Source organism: Heptranchias perlo, chromosome 23 (genome assembly GCF_035084215.1).
Source record: "Heptranchias perlo isolate sHepPer1 chromosome 23, sHepPer1.hap1, whole genome shotgun sequence".
NCBI classification, from domain to species: domain Eukaryota; kingdom Metazoa; phylum Chordata; class Chondrichthyes; order Hexanchiformes; family Hexanchidae; genus Heptranchias; species Heptranchias perlo.
In genome coordinates, this window is record NC_090347.1 from 51,218,277 (window position 1) to 51,236,957 (window position 18,681).

Here is an 18,681-nt window from a genome sequence, read left to right on the forward strand (position 1 = left end):
TTAAAATACAACAACTTTTCGTGGTTCTTGTCAATTTTTGTTGGTTTTCATCTTATGAAATTATTTCAGTCAGCTAGATCTTTCTTCTTCAAAGCAAATAGATTTTATCTTCAAATACAAGAACTTTCGTGGTTTTGTTGATTTTCAGCAAATGAACATATTTCAGCGAGGGAGAAGTTTTTTCTTTAATAGCGTCAGATTTTATCTTAAAATACATGAACTTTTCGTGGTTCTAGTCAATTTTTGTTGGTTTTGATCTCATGAACTTGTTTTAGTCAGCTGGATCTTTCTTCTTCAAAGCAAAAAGGTTTTATCTTCAAATACAAGAACATTACGTGGTTTTGTTGATTTTCAGCAAATGAACATATTTCAGCGAGCTAGAAGTTTTTTCTTTAATAGCGTAAGATTTATCTTAAAATACAACAACTTTTCGTGGTTCTTGTCAATTTTTGTTGGTTTTCATCTTATGAAATTATTTCAGTCAGCTAGATCTTTCTTCTTCAAAGCAAATAGATTTTATCTTCAAATACAAGAACTTTTCTTGGTTTTGTTGATTTTCAGCAAATGAACATATTTCAGCGAGCGAGAAGTTTTGTCTTTAATAGCGTGAGATTTTATCCCAAAATACAAGAAGTTTTCGTGGTTCTTGTCAATTCTTGTTGATTTTCATCTCATGAATTTATTTCAGTCAGCTGGATCATTCTTCTTCAAAGCAAATAGATTTTATCTTCAAATACAAGAACTTTTCGTGGTTTTGTTGATTTTCAGCAAATGAACATATTTCAGCGAGCTGGAAGTTTTTTCTTTAATAGCGTCAGATTTTATCTTAAAATACATGAACTTTTCGTGGTTCTTGTCAATTTTTGTTGGTTTTGATCTCATGAACTTGTTTTAGTCAGCTGGATCTTTCTTCTTCAAAGCAAAAAGATTTTATCTTCAAATACAAGAACTTTACGTGGTTTTGTTGATTTTCAGCAAATGAACATATTTCAGCGAGCTAGAAGTTTTTTCTTTAATAGCGTAAGATTTATCTTAAAATACAAGAACTTTTCGTGGTTCTTGTCAATTTTTGTTGGTTTTCATCTTATGAAATTATTTCAGTCAGCTAGATCTTTCTTCTTCAAAGCAAATAGATTTTATCTTCAAATACAAGAACTTTTCGTGGTTTTGTTGATTTTCAGCAAATGAACATATTTCAGCGAGCGAGAAGTTTTTTCTTTAATAGCGTCAGATTTTATCCCAAAATACAAGAAGTTTTCGTGGTTCTTGTCAATTCTTGTTGATTTTCATCTCATGAATTTATTTCAGTCAGCTGGATCATTCTTCTTCAAAGCAAAAATATTTTATCTTCAAATACAAGAACTTTTCGTGGTTTTGTTGATTTTCAGCAAATGAACATATTTCAGCGAGCGAGAAGTTTTTTCTTTAATAGCGTCAGATTTTATCTTAAAATACAATAACTTTTCGTGGTTCTTGTCAATTCTTGTTGATTTTCATCTCATGAACTTATTTCAGTCAGCTGGATCATTCTTCTTCAAAGCAAAAAGATTTTATCTTCAAATACAAGAACTTTTCGTTGTTTTGTTGATTTTCAGCAAATGAACATATTTCAGCGAGCGAGAATTTTTTCTTTAATAGCGTCAGATTTTATCTTAAAATACTAGAACTTTTCGTGGTTCTTGTCAATTTTTGTTGGTTTTCATCCAATGAACTTATTTCAGTCAGCTTGATCTTTCTTCTTCAAAGCAAAAAGATTTTATCTTCAAATACAAGAACTTTTCGTAGTTTTGTTGATTTTCAGCAAATGAACATATTTCAGCGAGTGAGAAGTTTTTTCTTTAATAGCGTCACATTTTATCTTAAAATACAAGAACTTTTCGTGGTTCTTGTCAATTTTTGTTGGCTTTCATCCATTGAACTTATTTCAGTCACCTCGATCTTTCTTCTTCAAAGCAAAAAGATTTTATCTTCAAATACAAGAACTTTTCGTGGTTTTGTTGATTTTAAGCAAATGAACATATTTCAGCGAGCGAGAAGTTTTTTCTTTAATAGCGTCAGATTTTATCCTAAAATACAACAACTTTTCGTGGTTCTTGACAATTTTTGTTGGTTTTCATCCAATGAACTTATTTCAGTCATCAAGATCTTTCTTCTTCAAAGCAAAAGGATTTTATCTTCAAATACAAGAACTTTTCGTGGTTTTGTTGATTTTCAGCAAATGAACATATTTCAGCGAGCGAGAAGATTTTTCTTTAATAACGTCAGATTTTATCTTAAAATACAAGAACTTTTCGTCGTTCTTGTCAACTTGTGTTGGTTTTCATCCAATGAACTTATTTCAGTAGGCTGGATCTTTCTTCTTGAAAGCAAAAAGATTTTATCTTCAAGTACAAGAACTTTTTGTGGTTTTGTTGATTTTCAGCAAATGAACATATTTCAGCGAGCTGGAAGTTTTTTCTTTAATACCGTCAGATTTTATCTTAAAATACAAGAACTTTTCGTGATTCTTGTCAATTTTTGTTGGTTTTCATCTTCTGAACTTATTTCAGTCAGCCAGATCTTTCTTCTTCAAAGCAAATAGATTTTATCTTCAAATACAAGAACTTTTCGTGGTTTTGTTGATTTTCAGCAAATGAACATATTTCAGCGAGGGAGAAGTTTTTTCTTTAATAGCGTCAGATTTTATCGTAAAATACAAGAACTTTTCGTGGTTCTTGTCAATTTTTGTTGGTTTTCATCCAATGAACTTATTTCAGTCAGCAAGATCCTTCTTCTTCAAAGCAAAAAGATTTTATCTTCAAATACAAGAACTTTTCGTGGTTTTGTTGATTTTCAGCAAATGAACATATTTCAGCGAGCGAGAAGTTTTTTCTTTAATACCGTCAGATTTTATCTTAAAATACAAGAACTTTTCGTGGTTCTTGTCAATTTTTGTTGGTTTTCATCCAATGAACTTATTTCAGTCAGCTAGATCTTTCTTCTTCAAAGCAAAAAGATTTTATCTTCAAATACAAGAACTTTTCGTGGTTTTGTTGATTTTCAGCAAATGAACATATTTCAGCGAGCGAGAAGTTTTTTCTTTAAAAGCGTCAGATTTCATCTTAAAATACACGAACTTTTCGTGGTTCTTGTCAATTTTTGTTGGTTTTCATCCAATGAACTTATTTCAGTCAGCAAGATCTTTCTTCTTGAAAGCAAAAAGATTTTATCTTCAAATACAAGAACTTTTCGTGGTTTTGTTGATTTTCAGCAAATGAACATATTTTAGCGAGCAAGAAGATTTTTCTTTAATAACGTCAGATTTTATCTTAAAATACAAGAACTTTTCGTGGTTCTTGTCAACTTGTGTTGGTTTTCATCCAATGAACTTATTTCAGTAGGCTGGATCTTTCTTCTTGAAAGCAAAAAGATTTTATCTTCAAGCACAAGAACGTTTTGTGGTTTTGTTGATTTTCAGCAAATGAACATATTTCAGCGAGCTGGAAGATTTTTCTTTAATTGCGTAAGATTTTATCTTAAAATACAAGAACTTTTCGTGATTCTTGTCAATTTTTGTTGGTTTTCATCTTCTGAACTTATTTCAGTCAGCCAGATCTTTCTTCTTCAAATACAAGAACTTTTCGTGGTTTTGTTGATTTTCAGCAAATGAACATATTTCAGCGAGGGAGAAGTTTTTTCTTTAATAGCGTCAGATTTTATCCTAAAATACAAGAACTTTTCGTGGTTCTTGTCAATTTTTGTTGGTTTTCATCCAATGAACTTATTTCAGTCAGCAAGATCTTTCTTCTTCAAAGCAAAAAGATTTTATCTTCAAATACAAGAACTTTTCGTGGTTTTGTTGATTTTCAGCAAATGAACATATTTCAGCGAGCGAGAAGTTTTTTCTTTAATACCGTCAGATTTTATCTTAAAATACAAGAACTTTTCGTGGTTCTTGTCAATTTTTGTTGGTTTTCATCCAATGAACTTATTTCAGTCAGCTGGATCTTTCTTCTTCAAAGCAAAAAGATTTTATCTTCAAATACAAGAACTTTTCGTGGTTCTTGTCAATTTTTGTTGGTTTTGATCTCATGAACTTGTTTTAGTCAGCTAGATCTTTCTTCTTCAAAGCAAAAAGATTTTATCTTCAAATACAAGAACTTTACGTGGTTTTGTTGATTTTCAGCAAATGAACATATTTCAGCGAGCTAGAAGTTTTTTCTTTAATAGCGTAAGATTTATCTTAAAATACAAAAACTTTTCGTGGTTCTTGTCAATTTTTGTTGGTTTTCATCTTATGAAATTATTTCAGTCAGCTAGATCTTTCTTCTTCAAAGCAAATAGATTTTATCTTCAAATACAAGAACTTTTCGTGGTTTTGTTGATTTTCAGCAAATGAACATATTTCAGCGAGCGAGAAGTTTTGTCTTTAATAGCTTCAGATTTTATCCCAAAATACAAGAAGTTTTCGTGGTTCTTGTCAATTCTTGTTGATTTTCATCTCATGAACTTATTTCAGTCAGCTGGATCATTCTTCTTCAAAGCAAAAAGATTTTATCTTCAAATACAAGAACTTTTCGTTGTTTTGTTGATTTTCAGCAAATGAACATATTTCAGCGAGCGAGAAGTTTTTTCTTTAATAGCGTCAGATTTTATCTTAAAATACTAGAACTTTTCGTGGTTCTTGTCAATTTTTGTTGGTTTTCATCCAATGAACTTATTTCAGTCAGCTTGATCTTTCTTCTTCAAAGCAAAAAGATTTTATCTTCAAATAGAAGAACTTTTCGTAGTTTTGTTCATTTTCAGCAAATGAACATACTTCAGCGAGTGAGAAGTTTTTTCTTTAATAGCGTCACATTTTATCTTAAAATACAAGAACTTTTCGTGGTTCTTGTCAATTTTTGTTGGCTTTCATCCATTGAACTTATTTCAGTCACCTCGATCTTTCTTCTTCAAAGCAAAAAGATTTTATCTTCAAATACAAGAACTTTTCGTGGTTTTGTTGATTTTAAGCAAATGAACATATTTCAGCGAGCGAGAAGTTTTTTCTTTAATAGCGTCAGATTTTATCCTAAAATACAACAACTTTTCGTGGTTCTTGACAATTTTTGTTGGTTTTCATCCAATGAACTTATTTCATTCATCAAGCTCTTTCTTCTTCAAAGCAAAAAGATTTTATCTTCAAATACAAGAACTTTTCGTGGTTTTGTTGATTTTCAGCAAATGAACATATTTCAGCGAGCGAGAAGTTTTTTCTTTAAAAGCGTCAGATTTTATCTTAAAATACAAGAACCTTTCGTGGTTCTTGTCAATTTTTGTTGGTTTTCATCCAATGAACTTATTTCAGTCACCTCGATCTTTCTTCTTCAAAGCAAAAAGATTTTATCTTCAAATACAAGAACTTTTCGTGGTTTTGTTGATTTTAAGCAAATGAACATATTTCAGCGAGCGAGAAGTTTTTTCTTTAATAGCGTCAGATTTTATCCTAAAATACAACAACTTTTCGTGGTTCTTGACAATTTTTGTTGATTTTCATCCAATGAACTTATTTCAGTCAGCAAGATCTTTCTTCTTGAAAGCAAAAAGATTTTATCTTCAAATACAAGAACTTTTCGTGGTTTTGTTGATTTTCAGCAAATGAACATATTTCAGCGAGCGAGAAGATTTTTCTTTAATAACGTCAGATTTTATCTTAAAATACAAGAACTTTTCGTGGTTCTTGTCAACTTGTGTTGGTTTTCATCCAATGAACTTATTTCAGTAGGCTGGATCTTTCTTCTTGAAAGCAAAAAGATTTTATCTTCAAGTACAAGAACTTTTTGTGGTTTTGTTGATTTTCAGCAAATGAACATATTTCAGCGAGCTGGAAGTTTTTTCTTTAATTGCGTAAGATTTTATCTTAAAATACAAGAACTTTTCGTGATTCTTGTCAATTTTTGTTGGTTTTCATCTTCTGAACTTATTTCAGTCAGCCAGATCTTTCTTCTTCAAAGCAAATAGATTTTATCTTCAAATACAAGAACTTTTCGTGGTTTTGTTGATTTTCAGCAAATGAACATATTTCAGCGAGGGAGAAGTTTTTTCTTTAATAGCGTCAGATTTTATCCTAAAATACAAGAACTTTTCGTGGCTCTTGTCAATTTTTGTTGGTTTTCATCCAATGAACTTATTTCAGTCAGCAAGATCTTTCTTCTTCAAAGCAAAAAGATTTTATCTTCAAATACAAGAACTTTTCGTGGTTTTGTTGATTTTCAGCAAATGAACATATTTCAGCGAGCGAGAAGTTTTTTCTTTAATACCGTCAGATTTTATCTTAAAATACAAGAAGTTTTCGTGGTTCTTGTCAATTCTTGTTGATTTTCATCTCATGAATTTATTTCAGTCAGCTGGATCATTCTTCTTCAAAGCAAAAATATTTTATCTTCAAATACAAGAACTTTTCGTGGTTTTGTTGATTTTCAGCAAATGAACATATTTCAGCGAGCGAGAAGTTTTTTCTTTAATAGCGTCAGATTTTATCTTAAAATACAATAACTTTTCGTGGTTCTTGTCAATTCTTGTTGATTTTCATCTCATGAACTTATTTCAGTCAGCTAGATCTTTCTTCTTGAAAGCAAAAAGATTTTATCTTCAAATACAAGAACTTTTCGTTGTTTTGTTGATTTTCAGCAAATGAACATATTTCAGCGAGCGAGAAGTTTTTTCTTCAATAGCGTCAGATTTTATCTTAAAATACAAGAACTTTTCGTGGTTCTTGTCAATTTTTGTTGGTTTTCATCCAATGAACTTATTTCAGTCAGCTTGATCTTTCTTCTTCAAAGCAAAAAGATTTTATCTTCAAATACAAGAACTTTTCGTAGTTTTGTTGATTTTCAGCAAATGAACATATTTCAGCGAGTGAGAATTTTTTCTTTAATAGCGTCACATTTTATCTTAAAATACAAGAACTTTTCGTGGTTCTTGTCAATTTTTGTTGGCTTTCATCCATTGAACTTATTTCAGTCACCTCGATCTTTCTTCTTCAAAGCAAAAAGATTTTATCATCAAATACAAGAACTTTTCGTGGTTTTGTTCATTTTAAGCAAATGAACATATTTCAGCGAGCGAGAAGTTTTTTCTTTAATAGCGTCAGATTTTATCCTAAAATACAACAACTTTTCGTGGTTCTTGACAATTTTTGTTGGTTTTCATCCAATGAACTTATTTCAGTCAGCAGGATCTTTCTTCTTCAAAGCAAAAAGATTTTATCTTCAAATACAAGAACTTTTCGTGGTTTTGTTGATTTTCAGCAAATGAACATATTTCAGCGAGCTAGAAGTTTTTTCTTTAATAGCGTCAGATTTTATCTTAAAATACAAGAACTTTTCGTGGTTCTTGTCAATTTGTGTTGGTTTTCATCTTATGAACTTATTTCAGTCAGCTGGATCTTTCTTCTTCAAAGCAAAAAGATTTTATCTTCAAATACAAGAACTTTTCGTGGTTTTGTTGATTTTTAGCAAATGAATATATTTCAGCGAGCGAGCAGTTTTTTCTTAAATAACGTCAGATTTTATCCTAAAATACAAGAACTTTTCGTGGTTCATGTCAATTTTTGTTGTTTTTCATCCAATGAACTTATTTCAGTCAGCTAGATCTTTCTTCTTGAAAGCAAAAAGATTTTATCTTCAAATACAAGAACTTTTCGTGGTTTTGTTGATTTTCAGCAAATGAACATATTTCAGCGAGCGAGAAGTTTTTTCTTTAAAAGCGTCAGATTTTATCTTAAAATACAAGAACTTTTCGTGGTTCTTGTCAATTTTTGTTGGTTTTCATCCAATGAACTTATTTCAGTTAGCAAGATCTTTCTTCTTGAAAGCAAAAAGATTTTATCTTGAAATACAAGAACTTTTCGTGGTTTTGTTGATTTTCAGCAAATGAACATATTTCAGCGAGCTGGAAGTTTTTTCTTTAATAGCGTCAGATTTTATCTTAAAATACAAGAACTTTTCGTGGTTCTTGTCAATTTTTGTTGGTTTTCATCTTATGAACTCATTTCAGTCAGCTAGATCTTTCTTCATCAAAGCAAACAGATTTTATCTTCAAATACAAGAACTTTTCGTGTTTTTGTTGATTTTTAGCAAATGAACATATTTCAGCGAGCGAGAAGTTTTTTCTTTAATAGCGTCACATTTTATCTTAAAATACAAGAACTTTTCGTGGTTCTTGTCAATTTTTGTTGGCTTTCATCCATTGAACTTATTTCAGTCACCTCGATCTTTCTTCTTCAAAGCAAAAAGATTTTATCTTCAAATACAAGAACTTTTCGTGGTTTTGTTGATTTTAAGCAAATGAACATATTTCAGCGAGCGAGAAGTTTTTTCTTTAATAGCGTCAGATTTTATCCTAAAATACAACAACTTTTCGTGGTTCTTGACAATTTTTGTTGGTTTTCATCCAATGAACTTATTTCATTCATCAAGCTCTTTCTTCTTCAAAGCAAAAAGATTTTATCTTCAAATACAAGAACTTTTCGTGGTTTTGTTGATTTTCAGCAAATGAACATATTTCAGCGAGCGAGAAGTTTTTTCTTTAAAAGCGTCAGATTTTATCTTAAAATACAAGAACCTTTCGTGGTTCTTGTCAATTTTTGTTGGTTTTCATCCAATGAACTTATTTCAGTCACCTCGATCTTTCTTCTTCAAAGCAAAAAGATTTTATCTTCAAATACAAGAACTTTTCGTGGTTTTGTTGATTTTAAGCAAATGAACATATTTCAGCGAGCGAGAAGTTTTTTCTTTAATAGCGTCAGATTTTATCCTAAAATACAACAACTTTTCGTGGTTCTTGACAATTTTTGTTGATTTTCATCCAATGAACTTATTTCAGTCAGCAAGATCTTTCTTCTTGAAAGCAAAAAGATTTTATCTTCAAATACAAGAACTTTTCGTGGTTTTGTTGATTTTCAGCAAATGAACATATTTCAGCGAGCGAGAAGATTTTTCTTTAATAACGTCAGATTTTATCTTAAAATACAAGAACTTTTCGTGGTTCTTGTCAACTTGTGTTGGTTTTCATCCAATGAACTTATTTCAGTAGGCTGGATCTTTCTTCTTGAAAGCAAAAAGATTTTATCTTCAAGTACAAGAACTTTTTGTGGTTTTGTTGATTTTCAGCAAATGAACATATTTCAGCGAGCTGGAAGTTTTTTCTTGAATTGCGTAAGATTTTATCTTAAAATACAAGAACTTTTCGTGATTCTTGTCAATTTTTGTTGGTTTTCATCTTCTGAACTTATTTCAGTCAGCCAGATCTTTCTTCTTCAAAGCAAATAGATTTTATCTTCAAATACAAGAACTTTTCGTGGTTTTGTTGATTTTCAGCAAATGAACATATTTCAGCGAGGGAGAAGTTTTTTCTTTAATAGCGTCAGATTTTATCCTAAAATACAAGAACTTTTCGTGGCTCTTGTCAATTTTTGTTGGTTTTCATCCAATGAACTTATTTCAGTCAGCAAGATCTTTCTTCTTCAAAGCAAAAAGATTTTATCTTCAAATACAAGAACTTTTCGTGGTTTTGTTGATTTTCAGCAAATGAACATATTTCAGCGAGCGAGAAGTTTTTTCTTTAATACCGTCAGATTTTATCTTAAAATACAAGAAGTTTTCGTGGTTCTTGTCAATTCTTGTTGATTTTCATCTCATGAATTTATTTCAGTCAGCTGGATCATTCTTCTTCAAAGCAAAAATATTTTATCTTCAAATACAAGAACTTTTCGTGGTTTTGTTGATTTTCAGCAAATGAACATATTTCAGCGAGCGAGAAGTTTTTTCTTTAATAGCGTCAGATTTTATCTTAAAATACAATAACTTTTCGTGGTTCTTGTCAATTCTTGTTGATTTTCATCTCATGAACTTATTTCAGTCAGCTAGATCTTTCTTCTTGAAAGCAAAAAGATTTTATCTTCAAATACAAGAACTTTTCGTTGTTTTGTTGATTTTCAGCAAATGAACATATTTCAGCGAGCGAGAAGTTTTTTCTTCAATAGCGTCAGATTTTATCTTAAAATACAAGAACTTTTCGTGGTTCTTGTCAATTTTTGTTGGTTTTCATCCAATGAACTTATTTCAGTCAGCTTGATCTTTCTTCTTCAAAGCAAAAAGATTTTATCTTCAAATACAAGAACTTTTCGTAGTTTTGTTGATTTTCAGCAAATGAACATATTTCAGCGAGTGAGAAGTTTTTTCTTTAATAGCGTCACATTTTATCTTAAAATACAAGAACTTTTCGTGGTTCTTGTCAATTTTTGTTGGCTTTCATCCATTGAACTTATTTCAGTCACCTCGATCTTTCTTCTTCAAAGCAAAAAGATTTTATCATCAAATACAAGAACTTTTCGTGGTTTTGTTGATTTTAAGCAAATGAACATATTTCAGCGAGCGAGAAGTTTTTTCTTTAATAGCGTCAGATTTTATCCTAAAATACAACAACTTTTCGTGGTTCTTGACAATTTTTGTTGGTTTTCATCCAATGAACTTATTTCAGTCAGCAGGATCTTTCTTCTTCAAAGCAAAAAGATTTTATCTTCAAATACAAGAACTTTTCGTGGTTTTGTTGATTTTCAGCAAATGAACATATTTCAGCGAGCTAGAAGTTTTTTCTTTAATAGCGTCAGATTTTATCTTAAAATACAAGAACTTTTCGTGGTTCTTGTCAATTTGTGTTGGTTTTCATCTTATGAACTTATTTCAGTCAGCTGGATCTTTCTTCTTCAAAGCAAAAAGATTTTATCTTCAAATACAAGAACTTTTCGTGGTTTTGTTGATTTTTAGCAAATGAATATATTTCAGCGAGCGAGCAGTTTTTTCTTAAATAGCGTCAGATTTTATCCTAAAATACAAGAACTTTTCGTGGTTCATGTCAATTTTTGTTGTTTTTCATCCAATGAACTTATTTCAGTCAGCTAGATCTTTCTTCTTGAAAGCAAAAAGATTTTATCTTCAAATACAAGAACTTTTCGTGGTTTTGTTGATTTTCAGCAAATGAACATATTTCAGCGAGCGAGAAGTTTTTTCTTTAAAAGCGTCAGATTTTATCTTAAAATACAAGAACTTTTCGTGGTTCTTGTCAATTTTTGTTGGTTTTCATCCAATGAACTTATTTCAGTTAGCAAGATCTTTCTTCTTGAAAGCAAAAAGATTTTATCTTGAAATACAAGAACTTTTCGTGGTTTTGTTGATTTTCAGCAAATGAACATATTTCAGCGAGCTGGAAGTTTTTTCTTTAATAGCGTCAGATTTTATCTTAAAATACAAGAACTTTTCGTGGTTCTTGTCAATTTTTGTTGGTTTTCATCTTATGAACTCATTTCAGTCAGCTAGATCTTTCTTCATCAAAGCAAACAGATTTTATCTTCAAATACAAGAACTTTTCGTGTTTTTGTTGATTTTTAGCAAATGAACATATTTCAGCGAGCGAGAAGTTTTTTCTTTAATAGCGTCACATTTTATCTTAAAATACAAGAACTTTTCGTGGTTCTTGTCAATTTTTGTTGGCTTTCATCCATTGAACTTATTTCAGTCACCTCGATCTTTCTTCTTCAAAGCAAAAAGATTTTATCTTCAAATACAAGAACTTTTCGTGGTTTTGTTGATTTTAAGCAAATGAACATATTTCAGCGAGCGAGAAGTTTTTTCTTTAATAGCGTCAGATTTTATCCTAAAATACAACAACTTTTCGTGGTTCTTGACAATTTTTGTTGGTTTTCATCCAATGAACTTATTTCAGTCAGCAAGATCTTTCTTCTTCAAAGCAAAAAGATTTTATCTTCAAATACAAGAACTTTTCGTGGTTTTGTTGATTTTCAGCAAATGAACATATTTCAGCGAGCGAGAAGATTTTTCTTTAATAACGTCAGATTTTATCTTAAAATACAAGAACTTTTCGTGGTTCTGGTCAACTTGTGTTGGTTTTCATCCAATGAACTTATTTCAGTAGGCAGGATCTTTCTTCTTGAAAGCAAAAAGATTTTATCTTCAAGTACAAGAACTTTTTGTGGTTTTGTTGATTTTCAGCAAATGAACATATTTCAGCGAGCTGGAAGTTTTTTCTTTAATTGCGTAAGATTTTATCTTAAAATACAAGAACTTTTCGTGATTCTTGTCAATTTTTGTTGGTTTTCATCTTCTGAACTTATTTCAGTCAGCCAGATCTTTCTTCTTCAAAGCAAATAGATTTTATCTTCAAATACAAGAACTTTTCGTGGTTTTGTTGATTTTCAGCAAATGAACATATTTCAGCGAGGGAGAAGTTTTTTCTTTAGCAGCGTCAGATTTTATCCTAAAATACAAGAACTTTTCGTGGTTCTTGTCAATTTTTGTTGGTTTTCATCCAATGAACTTATTTCAGTCAGCAAGATCTTTCTTCTTCAAAGCAAAAAGATTTTATCTTCAAATACAAGAACTTTTCGTGGTTTTGTTGATTTTCAGCAAATGAACATATTTCAGCGAGCGAGAAGTTTTTTCTTTAATACCGTCAGATTTTATCTTAAAATACAAGAACTTTTCGTGGTTCTTGTCAATTTTTGTTGGTTTTCATCCAATGAACTTATTTCAGTCAGCTAGATCTTTCTTCTTCAAAGCAATAAGATTTTATCTTCAAATACAAGAACTTTTCGTGGTTTTGTTGAATTTCAGCAAATGAACATATTTCAGCGAGCGAGAAGTTTTGTCTTTAATAGCGTAAGATTTTATCTTAAAATACAAGAACTTTTTGTGGTTCTTGTCAATTTTTGTTGGTTTTCATCTTATGAAATTATTTCAGTCAGCTCGATCTTTCTTCTTCAAAGCAAATAGATTTTATCTTCAAATACAAGAACTTTTCGTGGTTTTGTTGATTTTCAGCAAATGAACATATTTCAGCGAGGGAGAAGTTTTTTCTTTAATAGCGTCAGATTTTATCTTAAAATACATCAACTTTTCGTGGTTCTTGTCAATTTTTGTTGGTTTTCATCTGATGAAATTATTTCAGTCAGCTAGATCTTTCTTCTTCAAAGCAAATAGATTTTATCTTCAAATACAAGAACTTTTCGTGGTTTTGTTGATTTTCAGCAAATGAACATATTTCAGCGAGCGAGAAGTTTTGTCTTTAATAGCGTCAGATTTTATCCCAAAATACAAGAAGTTTTTAGTGGTTCTTGTCAATTCTTGTTGATTTTCATCTCATGAACTTATTTCAGTCAGCTGGATCATTCTTCTTCAAAGCAAAAAGATTTATCTTCAAATACAAGAACTTTTCGTTGTTTTGTTGATTTTCAGCAAATGAACATATTTCAGCGAGCGAGAAGTTTTTTCTTTAATAGCGTCAGATTTTATCTTAAAATACAATAACTTTTCGTGGTTCTTGTCAATTCTTGTTGATTTTCATCTCATGAACTTATTTCAGTCAGCTAGATCTTTCTTCTTGAAAGCAAAAAGATTTTATCTTCAAATACAAGAACTTTTCGTTGTTTTGTTGATTTTCAGCAAATGAACATATTTCAGCGAGCGAGAAGTTTTTTCTTCAATAGCGTCAGATTTTATCTTAAAATACAAGAACTTTTCGTGGTTCTTGTCAATTTTTGTTGGTTTTCATCCAATGAACTTATTTCAGTCAGCTTGATCTTTCTTCTTCAAAGCAAAAAGATTTTATCTTCAAATACAAGAACTTTTCGTAGTTTTGTTGATTTTCAGCAAATGAACATATTTCAGCGAGTGAGAAGTTTTTTCTTTAATAGCGTCACATTTTATCTTAAAATACAAGAACTTTTCGTGGTTCTTGTCAATTTTTGTTGGCTTTCATCCATTGAACTTATTTCAGTCACCTCGATCTTTCTTCTTCAAAGCAAAAAGATTTTATCTTCAAATACAAGAACTTTTCGTGGTTTTGTTGATTTTTAGCAAATGAATATATTTCAGCGAGCGAGCAGTTTTTTCTTAAATAGCGTCAGATTTTATCCTAAAATACAAGAACTTTTCGTGGTTCATGTCAATTTTTGTTGTTTTTCATCCAATGAACTTATTTCAGTCAGCTAGATCTTTCTTCTTGAAAGCAAAAAGATTTTATCTTCAAATACAAGAACTTTTCGTGGTTTTGTTGATTTTCAGCAAATGAACATATTTCAGCGAGCGAGAAGTTTTTTCTTTAAAAGCGTCAGATTTTATCTTAAAATACAAGAACTTTTCGTGGTTCTTGTCAATTTTTGTTGGTTTTCATCCAATGAACTTATTTCAGTTAGCAAGATCTTTCTTCTTGAAAGCAAAAAGATTTTATCTTGAAATACAAGAACTTTTCGTGGTTTTGTTGATTTTCAGCAAATGAACATATTTCAGCGAGCTGGAAGTTTTTTCTTTAATAGCGTCAGATTTTATCTTAAAATACAAGAACTTTTCGTGGTTCTTGTCAATTTTTGTTGGTTTTCATCTTATGAACTTATTTCAGTCAGCTAGATCTTTCTTCATCAAAGGAAACAGATTTTATCTTCAAATACAAGAACTTTTCGTGTTTTTGTTGATTTTTAGCAAATGAACATATTTCAGCGAGCGAGAAGTTTTTTCTTTAATAGCGTCACATTTTATCTTAAAATACAAGAACTTTTCGTGGTTCTTGTCAATTTTTGTTGGCTTTGATCCATTGAACTTATTTCAGTCACCTCGATCTTTCTTCTTCAAAGCAAAAAGATTTTATCTTCAAATACAAGAACTTTTCGTGGTTTTGTTGATTTTAAGCAAATGAACATATTTCAGCGAGCGAGAAGTTTTTTCTTTAATAGCGTCAGATTTTATCCTAAAATACAACAACTTTTCGTGGTTCTTGACAATTTTTGTTGGTTTTCATCCAATGAACTTATTTCAGTCAGCAAGATCTTTCTTCTTCAAAGCAAAAAGATTTTATCTTCAAATACAAGAACTTTTCGTGGTTTTGTTGATTTTCAGCAAATGAACATATTTCAGCGAGCGAGAAGATTTTTCTTTAATAACGTCAGATTTTATCTTAAAATACAAGAACTTTTCGTGGTTCTTGTCAACTTGTGTTGGTTTTCATCCAATGAACTTATTTCAGTAGGCAGGATCTTTCTTCTTGAAAGCAAAAAGATTTTATCTTCAAGTACAAGAACTTTTTGTGGTTTTGTTGATTTTCAGCAAATGAACATATTTCAGCGAGCTGGAAGTTTTTTCTTTAATTGCGTAAGATTTTATCTTAAAATACAAGAACTTTTCGTGATTCTTGTCAATTTTTGTTGGTTTTCATCTTCTGAACTTATTTCAGTCAGCCAGATCTTTCTTCTTCAAAGCAAATAGATTTTATCTTCAAATACAAGAACTTTTCGTGGTTTTGTTGATTTTCAGCAAATGAACATATTTCAGCGAGGGAGAAGTTTTTTCTTTAGCAGCGTCAGATTCTATCCTAAAATACAAGAACTTTTCGTGGTTCTTGTCAATTTTTGTTGGTTTTCATCCAATGAACTTATTTCAGTCAGCAAGATCTTTCTTCTTCAAAGCAAAAAGATTTTATCTTCAAATACAAGAACTTTTCGTGGTTTTGTTGATTTTCAGCAAATGAACATATTTCAGCGAGCGAGAAGTTTTTTCTTTAATACCGTCAGATTTTATCTTAAAATACAAGAACTTTTCGTGGTTCTTGTCAATTTTTGTTGGTTTTCATCCAATGAACTTATTTCAGTCAGCTAGATCTTTCTTCTTCAAAGCAAAAAGATTTTATCTTCAAATACAAGAACTTTTCGTGGTTTTGTTGAATTTCAGCAAATGAACATATTTCAGCGAGCTAGAAGTTTTGTCTTTAATAGCGTAAGATTTTATCTTAAAATACAAGAACTTTTTGTGGTTCTTGTCAATTTTTGTTGGTTTTCATCTTATGAAATTATTTCAGTCAGCTCGATCTTTCTTCTTCAAAGCAAATAGATTTTATCTTCAAATACAAGAACTTTTCGTGGTTTTGTTGATTTTCAGCAAATGAACATATTTCAGCGAGGGAGAAGTTTTTTCTTTAATAGCGTCAGATTTTATCTTAAAATACATGAACTTTTCGTGGTTCTTGTCAATTTTTGTTGGTTTTCATCTTATGAAATTATTTCAGTCAGCTAGATCTTTCTTCTTCAAAGCAAATAGATTTTATCTTCAAATACAAGAACTTTTCGTGGTTTTGTTGATTTTCAGCAAATGAACATATTTCAGCGAGCGAGAAGTTTTGTCTTTAATAGCGTCAGATTTTATCCCAAAATACAAGAAGTTTTCGTGGTTCTTGTCAATTCTTGTTGATTTTCATCTCATGAACTTATTTCAGTCAGCTGGATCATTCTTCTTCAAAGCAAAAAGATTTTATCTTCAAATACAAGAACTTTTCGTTGTTTTGTTGATTTTCAGCAAATGAACATATTTCAGCGAGCGAGAACTTTTTTCTTTAATAGCGTCAGATTTTATCTTAAAATACAAGAACTTTTCGTGGTTCTTGTCAATTTTTGTTGGTTTTCATCCAATGAACTTATTTCAGTCAGCTTGATCTTTCTTCTTCAAAGCAAAAAGATTTTATCTTCAAATACAAGAACTTTTCGTGGTTTTGTTGATTTTCAGCAAATGAACATATTTCAGCGAGTGAGAAGTTTTTTCTTTAATAGCGTCAGATTTTAACTTAAAATACAAGAACTTTTCGTGGTTCTTGTCAATTTTTGTTGGTTTTCATCTTATGAACTTATTTCAGTCAGCTAGATCTTTCTTCTTGAAAGCAAACAGATTTTATCTTCAAATACAAGAACTTTTCGTGTTTTTGTTGATTTTTAGCAAATGAACATATTTCAGCGAGCGAGAAGTTTTTTCTTTAATAGCGTCAGATTTTATCGTAAAATACAAGAACTTTTCGTGGTTCTTGTCAATTTTTGTTGGTTTTCATCCAATGAACTTATTTCAGTCAGCGAGATCTTTCTTCTTCAAAGCAAAAAGATTTTATCTTCAAATACAAGAACTTTTCGTGGTTTTGTTGATTTTCAGCAAATGAACATATTCCAGCGAGTGAGAAGTTTTTTCTTTAAAAGCGTCAGATTTTATCTTAAAATACAAGAACTTTTCGTGGTTCTTGTCAATTTTTGTTGGTTTTCATCCAATGAACTTATTTCAGTCAGCCAGATCTTTCTTCTTGAAAGCAAAAACATTTTATCTTCAAATACAAGAACTTTTCGTGGTTTTGTTGATTTTCAGCAAATGAACATATTTCAGCGAGCTAGAAGTTTTTTCTTTAATAGCGTAAGATTTTATCTTAAAATACAAGAACTTTTCGTGGTTCTTGTCAATTTTTGTTGGTTTTCATCTTATGAACTTATTTCAGTCAGCTAGATCTTTCTTCTTGAAAGCAAACAGATTTTATCTTCAAATACAAGAACTTTTCGTGTTTTTGTTGATTTTTAGCAAATGAACATATTTCAGCGAGCGAGAAGTTTTTTCTTTAATAGCGTCAGATTTTATCGTAAAATACAAGAACTTTTCGTGGTTCTTGTCAATTTTTGTTGGTTTTCATCCAATGAACTTATTTCAGTCAGCGAGATCTTTCTTCTTCAAAGCAAAAAGATTTTATCTTCAAATACAAGAACTTTTCGTGGTTTTGTTGATTTTCAGCAAATGAACATATTCCAGCGAGTGAGAAGTTTTTTCTTTAAAAGCGTCAGATTTTATCTTAAAATACAAGAACTTTTCGTGGTTCTTCTCAATTTTTGTTGGTTTTCATCCAATGAACTTATTTCAGTCAGCCAGATCTTTCTTCTTGAAAGCAAAAACATTTTATCTTCAAATACAAGAACTTTTCGTGGTTTTGTTGATTTTCAGCAAATGAACATATTTCAGCGAGCTAGAAGTTTTTTCTTTAATAGCGTAAGATTTTATCTTAAAATACAAGAACTTTTCGTGGTTCTTGTCAATTTTTGTTGGTTTTCATCTTATGAACTTATTTCAGTCAGCTGGATCTTTCTTCTTCAAAGCAAATAGATTTTATCTTCAAATACAAGAACTTTTCGTGGTTTTGTTGATTTTCAGCAAATGAACATATTTCAGCGAGGGAGAAGTTTTTTCTTTAATAGCGTCAGATTTTATCTTAAAATATAAGAACTTTTCGTGGTTCTTGTCAATTTTTGTTGGTTTTCATCCAATGAACTTATTTCAGTCAGCAAGATCTTTCTTCTTGAAAGCAAAAAGATTTTATCTTCAAATACAAGAACTTTTCGTGGTTTTGTTGATTTTCAGCAAATGAACATATTTCAGCGAGCTGGAAGTTTTTTCTTTAATAGCATCAGATTTTATCTTAAAATACAAGAACTTTTTGTGGTTTTGTTGATTTTCAGCAAATGAACATATTTCAGCGAGCGAGAAGTTTTTTCTTTAAAAGCGTCAGATTTTATCTTAAAATACAAGAACTTTTCGTGGTTCTTGTCAATTTTTGTTGGTTTTCATCCAATGAACTTATTTCAGTTAGCAAGATCTTTCTTCTTGAAAGCAAAAAGATTTTATCTTGAAATACAAGAACTTTTCGTGGTTTTGTTGATTTTCAGCAAATGAACATATTTCAGCGAGCTGGAAGTTTTTTCTTTAATAGCGTCAGATTTTATCTTAAAATACAAGAACTTTTCGTGGTTCTTGTCAATTTTTGTTGGTTTTCATCTTATGAACTTATTTCAGTCAGCTAGAT